Genomic DNA, 12,756 nt, shown 5'->3' with positions numbered 1-12,756 from the left:
ATCTTTTTAAATTCTATTGAGATCAGGTTACTTATTTTCTGTCAATTTTACGTCGTCTTTTATTCTTATATTTTCATCACTTATATCCGTGTGCACTTTTGTTTACCGTTTCCAAAACAATTACTTTAGTATCAACATAACACTTGTATCAGAATCCTACACACAACTGGACGTACGGACGATATCTGCTCTGGACGTACGTTTTACGCACTGGACCGGCGGACGGCGACCCCCTCCTCACTGTCTAGTTTGTAAACTGAGTGAGGAAACTCCAGCCTGCTCCAGCCGACGACTCGTTCGTTTGGTAAACAAGTCGTTGGTTCGGAGCACCATTCATATTAACTGACACTTTTTTTCTAGGATTCTAATTACCTATGTACACGAAAAGGTTATTTTTTAATGGAATATTATGATATTACGAGACCAGCATTGCTGTAAGGCTACGCACTAACATGTGAAAGGCAAAGAACAATTCGCTGTAAACAGGATTTTATGGCGATCAATAGTAATGATTACTAAACCAGAATCAGAAACGAGGAATTTGTTTCGCTATATTGTCCCTGGATATCTAATGCTTATTTATGAGTGTAACGCATGGATCCAGTTAACCAACGTAAGACACATCTTCGGCTCATGTGCATGAAAGACATGCGATGAGCTAATTTGTGAAATTCTAAATGCTCAAAGTATACGTGTTTGAAAAGCTGTATGACAAGAGAACGTCCTAGAGATGGGGTCAAAGGGCTTAAAACTTCGTCCCCGTAACGTACACACACACACACACACACACACACACACACACACTTGTACAATACGTATAAACAGCTTGATGATGTAGATCTCTGAAAGATGAAGGGATGGAGCAAATAGTGGCCAGCAATACATGCAGGAAGAGACTTGTTATAAATGAAGTAAAGAAGTATGTTTTATAGTATTAGTTGTGGACGACTGGAGTAAACTGAATGAGGATGTAGCAAATCGATATAGCGTAAGGAAGTTTACAATCTTGTATCACAATAGAGAATACTCAAAGATGTCGTCTCATATGTATAAAAATTCCTCCTCGCACTGCACACATACGAAATTATGGATAGTAAATTAAACATATATTCTTATCAACATTGTTATCATCGTCATCATTATTATTGATAGTATCAATATTTCTATTATTGATTACTCGTGGTTATGTACGAAGTATCTTAAAGAGAAGAAATCTCTTGCTGAATGACCTTGGCCAGTTTTGTCATGAGATACCTAATAACTTACTTCTGTCTTGTTTATGTATTGTTGTTATTACTTACCTTTTCATGATATGAGCTGATTATCACCGTTAATAATGGTGACCTTTTCTGAATCAGCATTAACACCTCATTTCAACTTTATTGTTTTCAACACCATACAGATACGTTTCTAATGAATGCCAGGACTGAAGACTCATTTTATGATGAATGTAATTAAGGATTTATCCTGTAAGCAGTAAGACCGATGGCCTCTATGATAAGTTATATAAAGAATTCATGTTCTAGTTAGTATGATTAAGGAATCATTCTATTGTCAAAACTTTAAGCATCAGATAATCAGGACTTATGACGTCTGACTGTAATCAATAATGTTAAATACTCAGTGATCAGACTCAATACCCTGACTAGCAAAACTAAAAACCTATCCTGTGTACCCAAGGTTTATGACGTCAGTTGATAAGTAAGATTGGACACTTGTTATTGATTATGTGAGAGATTTTTGTATGTACATTAAGGTCAATAACTTTATACTGTTAAGATTTTAACAAGATTCATACACAGTGTGTCTGGAGACTGAGCACTGTGATCACTAAGACTGAAGACTTCTCTAAGCTGGATGAGAATTATGATTCAGCAAGAGGTGAGCATGATGAATGTGTTCTCCCGTGATGACACATGACCTGCTGAAATGTATGCATGTCTTTTAGCCAACATAACAAGTGAGACTGGACAGGTGATTGTGGTGAGCACGACTAAGCTCTGGACCTACATCCCATAACGAATAGGATTAGAATGTAATTCCAACAAGAGGAAGAGACACTTACGGTTTCTGTACCTCTCGATGGCACAGACGTCTGACACAGGATACAGGGACAATCTTTTTCTTTGACATACTGTACAGCAGCATTGCCTATGTTGACCGTCTTCTCTCTAATAATCCTTAAACAGTGACGAACTTAAATGTGTATGTTTCATTATCTTATGAATCAGATCATCAACTCAACCGCGTCATTTGCGCCAGGAACCAACCATCATTATGCAGAGTGCTGCACGGAGACATCCTCAGAACTTTGTATAACTTTTGCATGTAGTAAAATATACACTGGTGAATATAATCTTACAGTATTCGATGTCATTAAAACCCCACTAACTGCTACGTGATACTGAAGTTAAGATTCACAGAGATTTGAATATCAGAGCTGATAATAGTTCCACTTGATGTAGTAAATTCGTCAAACATATGGTACTTTACAGATTTTGAGAACAATATCTTGAATGAAATCCAGACTATTTCTGAAAATCCATATCTTTATGTTCACCGTCAGCGTGGGATCCCCGACCCTTGTTATAGTTGCCCCTAAACAGTTTTCTCTATTGCTTCTCAACATTGCTGTCATAACAAGTATTTCTGGCGGGACTCGCGAAAGGCACATGCTCCTGTACACACGAGTCGTGTAGTGTAAACAGTGGCGTATCTACAGTATGGTAGGTAGAGCAGGTGCCCTGGGCGCCACACAACAGGCTTGTTTTTTTGACATGCGTTACCCGATTGACATTTCTAACGGTTTGGTTTTATGAGATTAAAAAGAGACGCCTACTTTTCTGCTATAGTAATATTTTGCTTTTATCAGTTGCATCACCGCCTCTACGTTACAATTTTTATCAAATAAGTCTTTAGCTTTAATTCTTTAAGAATTCGTTTAAATTCAAGTTTGGCCTAACTCTTCAACAGTTCATAATTACACTGTATATACTTTTATATACATCTACTGTATGTACATTTTTAATCAAGCCAGGGGCGCAATTTCAGTGCTTACCATGCGAAATTTCCCCTAGATACACCCCAGAAGAGTTAGGGGTCATTTTTAGCTCAAAAGTTTTTTTGTTTGAAAACTGAAAGATAAGATATTCAAACACTCCTATACTTGAAATAATCATGGAAAATATATCATAATGGTCTCAGTCACCGATACATACACAGTAAATACGATGCAACGTAACAGAAATATCTTAAAATTGACTTCATTTAACAGCTTAATTGATGTCATTAAGAGGACCAAACGTTATCTTAACACCAGATTTGTATTCAATATGAAAAATACTTCTTATATTGAGTCTTTAAAGGAAATCTATTTTACTGAGAAAAGTACCAACAATTGAAGCGTATCTTTTAAAAAGCTCCAAAAACTTTTGTTTCAAAATTGAAAGATAAGATATTAAAACACTTTATAATTGAAATAATCATGGAAAATATATCATAATCCTCTCAGTACCCGATACACACTCAGTAGATACGATACAAAGGAACAGAAAATATTATAAAATTGACTTCATTTAACAGCTTAACTGAATGTCATAAAGACGACTAAACTTTTATACCTGCGTTAGGTGCAGACGGTCCCTGGCTGACCCTGGCTTCTCCCGCCCGAGCCCAACGTACCTGCTTCTCTTATCTGTGACCACTGGTGGTCTGGGGCCCCGTAGGTGAGTGGTCCAGATAACGATACGTCTGCTGACCATCCCAGTCTGCGCTGGCGCCGCCCACTCAAGTTTCGGATCCGGACTCCGCCACCTGATAATCTGTCCACGTTACTTGTGTCTCTCACCTCCTCTGCTGGAGACCTTCCAGATGTGCTCACCCGCATCCTGGCGTTGTAACGTGTCTTGTAGTGCAAGCAGACGAAAGCTTCATGACGAGCACTTGTGGCTCGTGTAGTCATGTAGCGAATAAAACTTTTCGGATTTTTTCGTCAAAATTTTACCACACATTACCTACAGTCATCCAATACCGGAATGTTTGTTCAGTCTAACAAATCAGTAAGAAAAATATGGCACGTTCTACCGAAATTGAATGTTAGCCTAACGTTAAACATTAACGGATCGTACGTAGGTGTACTTGCTTCAGTGTGACGTGGTCACTGCAGTAAACAATATAAAATTACCACAAATGATATCACTATTAACTTGGCAGGTTCACCACAACTTATTACACTGACACCTTTTACTCTGCTTCCAATTTACACTTTTTTTTCTAATAGGAAGAATTAAGCAACATGAGGACGCATCGTCACCAGTCTAGTTAAGCACTTCTCGGGCAGCCTTGCGTGAGTAATTGTAGCTACTCCCTGATGAAGGGCACAGACGGTCGTGGGTTAACAGGTATCATTCTATTTTTTCATTGACTGTTAAATATCGATACAACAGAACTATCGCTCATAAAGATATTCTACAAGTAATTCTAGAGAAAACTAACTGTGACAGACCTTGGATATAAGCAGACAGATTATTGAAGTTTATCATGTAAAATACATTTCGCGCTGAGAATGAAAAAAAGTTAGCAAACAAAAAGACAGATGATCTTCTACGAAGTCCAAATAAAGTTTCACTTGAGCGTGATGAGTGGCTTGGTGAAGGAGCTGCAAAAGTATGGCAAGTTGGGTCATACAGCAGGTCAGTTATGTATGCTGTCACGTCCTGTTGTCTGGAAGGTTCGCTGGGGCGTACTAGGTTCAGCAGGAAGATAGCTAGTTTCTTGGGCGGTTTCAAAAATTACAAATAGATTTAAGAACAACTTATGCCAAATCATCTCGTTCCAATGTTCCCCTGTAGTGTTTGTGTACATTGTTTAAAACTTATCACAGCCATGAGGGGAGCGCCTGCCACCTCTGTGGTCTTGCTGTAAATCAAACCCACATGAGACGCACGTATCTGCCACTGATGATGGATCACATCACTAGGTTCAGACTAGAGACAGGAGTTAACTTGGATATAATCAATAATGATGGTTTGTGTAAAGATAAGGTCAGATTCAAAGTAACTGGTGAATTGGTTACGTCTGCATGAGCACCTGAATAGCCTGATGTTTGGCTGTGGTTAGGTATGCAGCTCATGATCCAAGACTCAAACTCGATACCTCGAACACTCTCCTACTGTGGTGGACTGATTAACACACTCATGCTCGTAGTAGCTCCTGCCTCACTCTGCCATACATCAAAGGCGTTCCGTATGTCGTATCTTCTTCTATTTCAGAAACTAATTTCAAATATTGTCAAAAATTGCCCCAATTACAGAAACTAATCAGAAAATAAGATGAAGTATACCATACTGATATGAAGATGAGAAACGAAAATGATCGTAGATACCAGGATGTTGTTTGATTATGGATCGGCTGAAGAGATGACGCGGTTAGTCAAGTCTGAAGATCCTTTTTTTTTTTTTTTCTGTCGATGTAGGTGGTAGCTCACCCTTCCTTCGTATACAGGCTTTGGCGTCACCACTCAAGGGTACGATCAAAACACTCATTATAATTAGATTCTATTACAACCATTGGTGCTCGGATTCACCTTAAAAAAAAAAAGTAGTGAGATCATTCATGTGAGACCCCTAAACACAAGGTCCAAGTTATCCTGAAGCCTTAACCATACATCACATGTTCTGGATCTATGATGTCGGATTTAAAGGTCCTCTAGTAATACTCATATAAGATAATGTATAATACAACTGTTCCCAATATTGCTAATTTGCAAATGTGTCAAGATATCCCAATGGAAAATTGATATTGCCACGAAATTTGTGCAAAGGTAATCGTTCAAAATTCATAGTTAGCGCCGTATGACGTTTGGTTACTGTGCCAGATACTCGATGATTCTAAATCGATGAATTGCTTAAAAAAATGATATATTCAAATACATAGAAGCTAATGAAAGCAGATTCAACGTCACTTTTTGGGCAAATCAAATCACATCAGCGGCAAAATGTTCGGATCATCATGTAATGTATTACTAACGTCATGATTTACGGCGTCCCTGCGGGCAGCGGGTAGACCCCGGGGCCCTGGCAGCTCAGAAAGCCGCTCTCGTGGTTGCGTGGCCGTCTCCTCGTTCCTGTGTATTTCTGTTATTTCGTGTGATGAAATTGTGGAAAAAAAAGCGTTTACCAGAGATTTTTGTTGCGAGTTATCATACACATCATAATGGTGTACATTGTTTCAAATTCACCCGAGAAGCATGAAATAAGCCTCAGTTTTGATCGCTACACCAGCCAACCACCTCCGAAGAACCACCATCTTCAATCAGGTAAGTGTGTTTATCATATGAATTCTTGATTCTCTTGTCCGATAGCCGATAGCCTAAAGGGATTGAAGGAGAATTGAGGAATTGTTTTACTTGGGAGTAGTATTTCCCTCTCGGTTGCTCTGCCATTCAAGGACAAGTTAAATAGCGTAATTACGTCGATAAGACTTGTTCATAATTATTTGTTTTGTAGCAATGTGAGTCAAACAGATCAGTGATTAAATGAAAGAATGTATAGAGTCATACCATTCTTATGCAAGTGAAGCCTTACATCCTGCATCTTAATGAATTTGCCATTATATTGTTGGGTAATTTGTAACAGCTCTTAGCATCCTTGGATTTTCTTTAATCATCCACACTCGGGTTTTTATCAATTCTCCTTCTACTCGGCAATGTTGACCATGATAAATGCTAATACATGTGCCAGAAATCACAACTGAGCTAAACGATGGTTGAGCTTTGATCAGTGCTATTATGAGCAGAGTTGGAGCAATTATTCCTTAAGAATTGAATTATAATTACGAATATTTCCATTCTTTGAAATTTTATTTATCTATTTATTATACTTTGTCGCTGTCTTCCGCGATAGCGAGGTAGCGCAAGGAAACATGAAAGAATGGCCCAACCTACCCATATACACATGTATTTACATACACGTCCACATACACGCATATACATACCAATACATTTCAACGTATATATATATATATATATATATATATATATATATATATATATATATATATATATATATATATATATATTTTTTTTTTTTTTTTTTTTTTCTTTCTTTTAAACTATTCGCCATTTCCCGCGGTAGCGAGGTAGCGTTAAGAACAGAAGACTGGGCCTCTGTGGAATATCCTCACCTGGCCCCCCTCTGTTCCTTCTTTTGGACAATTAAAAAAAAACGAGAGGGGAGGATTTCCAGCCTCCCACTCTCTCCCCTTTTAGTCGCCTTCTACGACACGCAGGGAATACGTGGGAAGTATTCTTAATCCCTTATCCGTGGGGATAGGGGATTATATGGAGACATATATGGAGATATATACATATATACACATGTACATAATTCATACTTGCTGCTTTTATTCAATCTCGTCGCCACCTCGCCACACATGAAATGACAGCCCCCTCTCCCCGCACGCGCGCGATCTAGCGCTAGGAAAGGACAACAAAGGCCACATTCGTTCACACTCAGTCTCTAGCTGTCATGTATAATGCAACGAGACCACAGCTCCCTTTCCACATCCAGGCCACACGAAACTTTCATGGTTTACCCCAGACACTTCACATGCCCTGGTTCAATCCATTGACAGCACGTCGACCCCGGTATACCACATCGTTCCAATTCACTCTGTTCCTTGCACGCCTTTCACCCTCCTGCATGTTCAGGCCCCGATCGCTTAAAGTCTTTTCCACTCCATCCTTCCACCTCCAATTTGGTCTCCCACTTCTCGTTCCGTCCACCTCTGACACATATATCCTCTTTGTCAATCTTTCCTCACTCATTCTCTCTATATGACCAAACCATTTCAGTACACCCTCTTCTCTCTCAATCACACTCTTTTTATTACCACACATCTCTCTTACCCTTTCATTACTTATTCGATCAAACCACCTCACACCACATGTTGTCCTCAAACACCTCATCTCCAACACCGACCCTCTTCCACACAACCCTATCTATAGCCCATGCCTCGCACCCATATAACATTGTTGGAACCACTATTCCTTCAAACATACCCATTTTTGCTTTCCGAGATAATGTTCTCGACTTCCACACATTTTTCAACGCTCCCAGAACTTTCGCCCCCTCCCCCACCCTGTGATTCATTTCCACTTCCATGGTTCCATCCGCTGCCAAATTTCGAATGAATTTCTTTTTTTTTTGTAAAAAACAAACTATGCCGCTACCGCTACAGCGGCTTCCGCTACCGCCGGTACTTTAAAAGTACCTCTTGCCAACCTTTGCATTTACAAGGTTACCAGTACCACTTTCCTCCCCTTTCACAATAATGATTAAGTTACAATTACTTGATCACAATTAATTGCAGTAAATTAATTATTTTAATTGTTTTCAGTTACAATCACAATATTTCTGCAATTGATTACATTTCAGTTGAATTACAATTACTCCAACTCTGATTATGATATTGTGTTTGAACAAAATATATTTTTGATCTACGTGACGTCATATGGACCAAAACAAGCTGGACACCTCCACCAGTGAAGCTGTGTGGTGGTTTCAGGTATGTATTTTGCGTATCTTGTTCAAGTTTTTGCTGTTTCTTGAGACATCAACTTAGGTCGATGCTTTTCTGACTGATAACGTGTCATATTCAACTTTACTTCCATGAAATAACTGCTTCGTTGTTCTTTTGATCTTTCTTGATTTGAAAGGTAACATTGTGGAAATGGTGATCATACTTTGCCCATGTGAGAGCCATATTTCTATGGTTTGCTCTGGAGTGACAGATTTATAAAAGTATTTTCCTTGATAAACTTCAGAGGTTTTGTTGGCTTGCAATGTTAAGCATATCTTTAAGACTATATGTAGCAGTTAACATTTTCGTTGGCACTTCTGCCGTCAGTACTGATGTAGTACATACACAAAGGTCCTCTGCTATAAGTTTACCCCACACGTCGTTTCATATATATGTTGTCAGTTACTAAGGGAATAGTGGCTATAACGCCTCAGAAAATGTGCTCAACTTTTATGAGCAACAAAGACAAGAATTGTAGGGATTGAGGTCAGGAAACCATATTTACCATTAACCAGTTCATAATGGAGTTTTGATGTGATATATTCTGAATTTCGTTTCTGGTCTCCAGAATTATGACCGACTCATAGCATTTGGGTAAAACTTTCGTATAAATCATTCAGAAAACCAGTAATTTTCGTGAAAATTATATATTCCGAATAGCTCTTCGAGGTTTTAATTCTCACAGTTTACGAACACAGAAGACAATGATAATCATAGTTATATTACAAGTTTATTGAATAGAAATGCAAAGGTTGAAAATATGAAATGTCCAAAGAGACGGGATGGGAGTTGGGGTTGGGGGTTACAGTGTCCTACACAACCACTGCTGGTTATTGTTCATATGGTCTAGTGCGTGGCTTTTGTTGCGGGCTGAACGATCCTGGATGGGCAATGTTGTTGTCATGCTGGACTGCAAGTCGGCAGTGGCAGATCACGGCGGCCAGGATGATACAGTAGCTTTTTCCTGAACTGTTGGATGAAGCCCAAGTGATAGAGAAATTTGGAAGTCCGACTTTTTCATCACCTATTAGTATGTGGTGTAAGAGGAACGAAGGATAGCTTGCATGCACTCTGTCGCAAACTATGTTGTATGGTGGATAGGAGGGAGACAATTGATTTTATTTAGTATTATAAGGAGCCCACAGTATTAAGAGTTGTTACGTAGGGTCTCATAGTGTGTTGTTTTTGTCAGAGTATTGGACCTGTATTATGTGTAGGTTTGTCTTTGGATGAGTAGTTGTAGTTGTGTGCGGGTTACGCTGTTTATGTTCGTTAGTGGGAGGTATCGCGACCCCATGTGCAGTCGGCAACCCTAGCTTTCAGAGCCAGATTCTTCCTGCTGCCAAATTCCTCACAAATATCTGCGAATATGGTGCTGTGTGTAGGCGTCCCCAGACTTTATTTGAGTGTTTGGCAAGAGGCTGAGGCTAAAGCCTTTGACTGTGATGACTGAGGGACAGAGCAGTAAGTTATAGAAATGATTGAGGGAGTTGTTGATTTGTGTTACAGAAAGATAAGTTGGTTGGTTGATTGGGTAGTCAAACATCTACCAGGGGCATGAACCTCCATCGACCAACCGAAAAATCTTTCAACTTTTTTTTTTTAGTGTTAAACAGTTTTCGAAAACCACATGCGGATTACTCGGAAATGAATGATTCATTTTGGTGAATGTCAGTGATAACAGGAGGGTGCAGATGCTGGCACGATGGCAGGCTGGCTGTGGGCGGAGATGACAGGCTGGCTGTGGGCGGAGATGGGGACAAAGCTGTAAAAGACAAGGTCACCGATGATGGTACCTGTGGCGGCGGAGCCGTGGGTGTGTCATGGTGGTGGGTGGCGGATGACACGAGTGAAAAGTGGGCGGCCGAGTTAAAACGAATAGCATCTGGGGGAGGCATGGTGGGGGGGTGGCAGGGTGCCAGTTGGATATGAGGTGCTCCATGTGAGGAAGACAGGCAGAATATGGATGGCATGACAGGCAGTGACATCTCTCACACCAGCAGGTTCCTTTCATGATGCAGCCTTGAGATGCGACCACAGCGCTCACTCAACATGCCTTTCCATAACTAGTTGTCTGGGAAAGAAAGAAAAGATCCAAAAGATGTGCAGTATTTTTTCGTAATGAAGTTATAACTACTTGATTTAGGTTCTTTTAAACGTGGTAAATGTGAGCCTTGTATACAGTATTTAAACCATAAAAGGATCGATAGAGTAACGAAGATATCAAACCTACAGTTCAGGCGTGTGTTGTCCAAGATACATAAAATGTAACTCGCTCAGCTCTCGGTAATCCTCGACTGAGACTACAGGAATCCCATCAATAAGAGTCTGCGGGACAGAACCTTGATAAGACAGTAATGAATATGACGTCTGGAGCTGGATTGCATAAACCCCAGAAGTCATTTAGATGTCACATGTAAATGTCCAACAGATGGTAGATAGGAAATGCTGTCACTGGAAAATTTATAACACTGCTCTGTACGAACTTTGCCAAAATCATTTTGATCAGTACTATTCTTTTTTTTATCCAATACGTATGTTAATAAACATATGGTTATAGGTTATGATAATTATTACAGTGATTGTAACGCTTTAGCAATATGATATGTGTTCCTCCAGTTATTGGTATGATTGTGGCATTTACTCAAGTGTAGGGAGAAGGTTGTGGTTTTCCTCGATCATTGTGAAGTTATATATTAACTTGGATGAGGAGGATTTGGTTGTTGGAATTGTTGTTGCTGAGCTCATGTGAACTTTCGAAAATTCGGTGACCCAACTGTTCAAGACGATTAGTTCTTAAAGATGGTAAAAATGAACGACTGTTTACATGGTGAACTTGTGGCTGGGAACATGCATCATCTTGCAGTGTCTCACTCCTGGGCAAGTGGTTCAAAATCCGAAATCAGTTTACAAATTCTTTACGTTTCCCGATGTTCTCAGCCCACAAGAACACAGCTTCTAACACCATTTCGTTCAAGCCTGGAACTTTGTTATATATCACAGAACATCTAAGAGAAGTTGATCAACTGATTTTCATCTTGTATTTTTTTTTGCATACTTCATCGCCGTTTCCCGCATTAGCGCCGAGAACAGAGGAAGAAAGGCCACTACAGCTTATGTCCGTTCTCTAGCTGTCATGTGTAATGCACTGAGACCACAGTTCTCTGTCCACATCCAGACCCCACAGACCTTTCCGTGGATTATCCCAGTCACTTCACATGCTCTAGTTTAGTCTATTGACAGCTCATCGACCCCAGTATACCACATTGTTTCAATCCTCCCTATCCCGTAAGTGTTTATATAAATGGATTAAGTTTTCTTTTCTGTGTGAAAAAATGAATGCTGATGCAGCCGTGACACTTGTTGATCTCACACGATCTAGTTTAACTCTGGGTATCTGAAGAAGATCAGAATGGAAAATATTTTGTTTCACTAGTTTGATTTTTCGTTTTTCTTGCGTAGACATCAGAGGTTTGAAACTTGTTTTATCTTGGGTACAATACCTTCAGCACAACCCATCCAGTCTCCGAAGTAGCACACGGAGGATGGTTGTTTATCGTTGCGTCTGCCAAGAGCGATAGAAAATAGTTCGTTCTTGTTCAGAGAAACATTAGGCTTAAAGGATTGAGGGTATAATTTGGATACACTCACACTTAGCAATGCTTTGTAACCACTGGTTAACAATCCCGCACACGCGCACGCGCGAACGTCTTCATTTATTTGTGTGACGTTACAAGAAGTAAACAGTGTATAGTTGGGGAGATGGTAAGAAAAGGGAGGGAGGATGGGGGAGTTTCAGTCGACTGAGGGGTTGTGTCTGTGTAATCCTGGTAACTACAGCAGGAGAGGAACACAGTCTGCTGGACGTGCCACCAGAGGTGAACCCAATCCTGTTTCCATCGGAATTTAATTGTTTGTGTCGTCGGCTCCAAGCTCGGTGCAGGTGTTGTGTATAGGGCCATTGGTCATGCTAAGGTGTACTTCAGTATAAGAGGGGATAGCCATTCTGAGCTGTAATCTGAGATCATACTGACTAGTAAATGCTTGTGTAAATAACATCATAATTGACCTTGCTATTGATCTTAGAGCATAAGCAGCGACACACCGATGGTTACTACCGACAAGACAACGTCAGCACATATACCAATGATAAAGTGCTATTCTGATGCTGTACGA

The sequence above is a fragment of the Panulirus ornatus genome, chromosome 59 (genome assembly GCF_036320965.1).
Source record: "Panulirus ornatus isolate Po-2019 chromosome 59, ASM3632096v1, whole genome shotgun sequence".
Taxonomy (NCBI): domain Eukaryota; kingdom Metazoa; phylum Arthropoda; class Malacostraca; order Decapoda; family Palinuridae; genus Panulirus; species Panulirus ornatus.
This window is presented reverse-complemented; position numbering follows the sequence as displayed.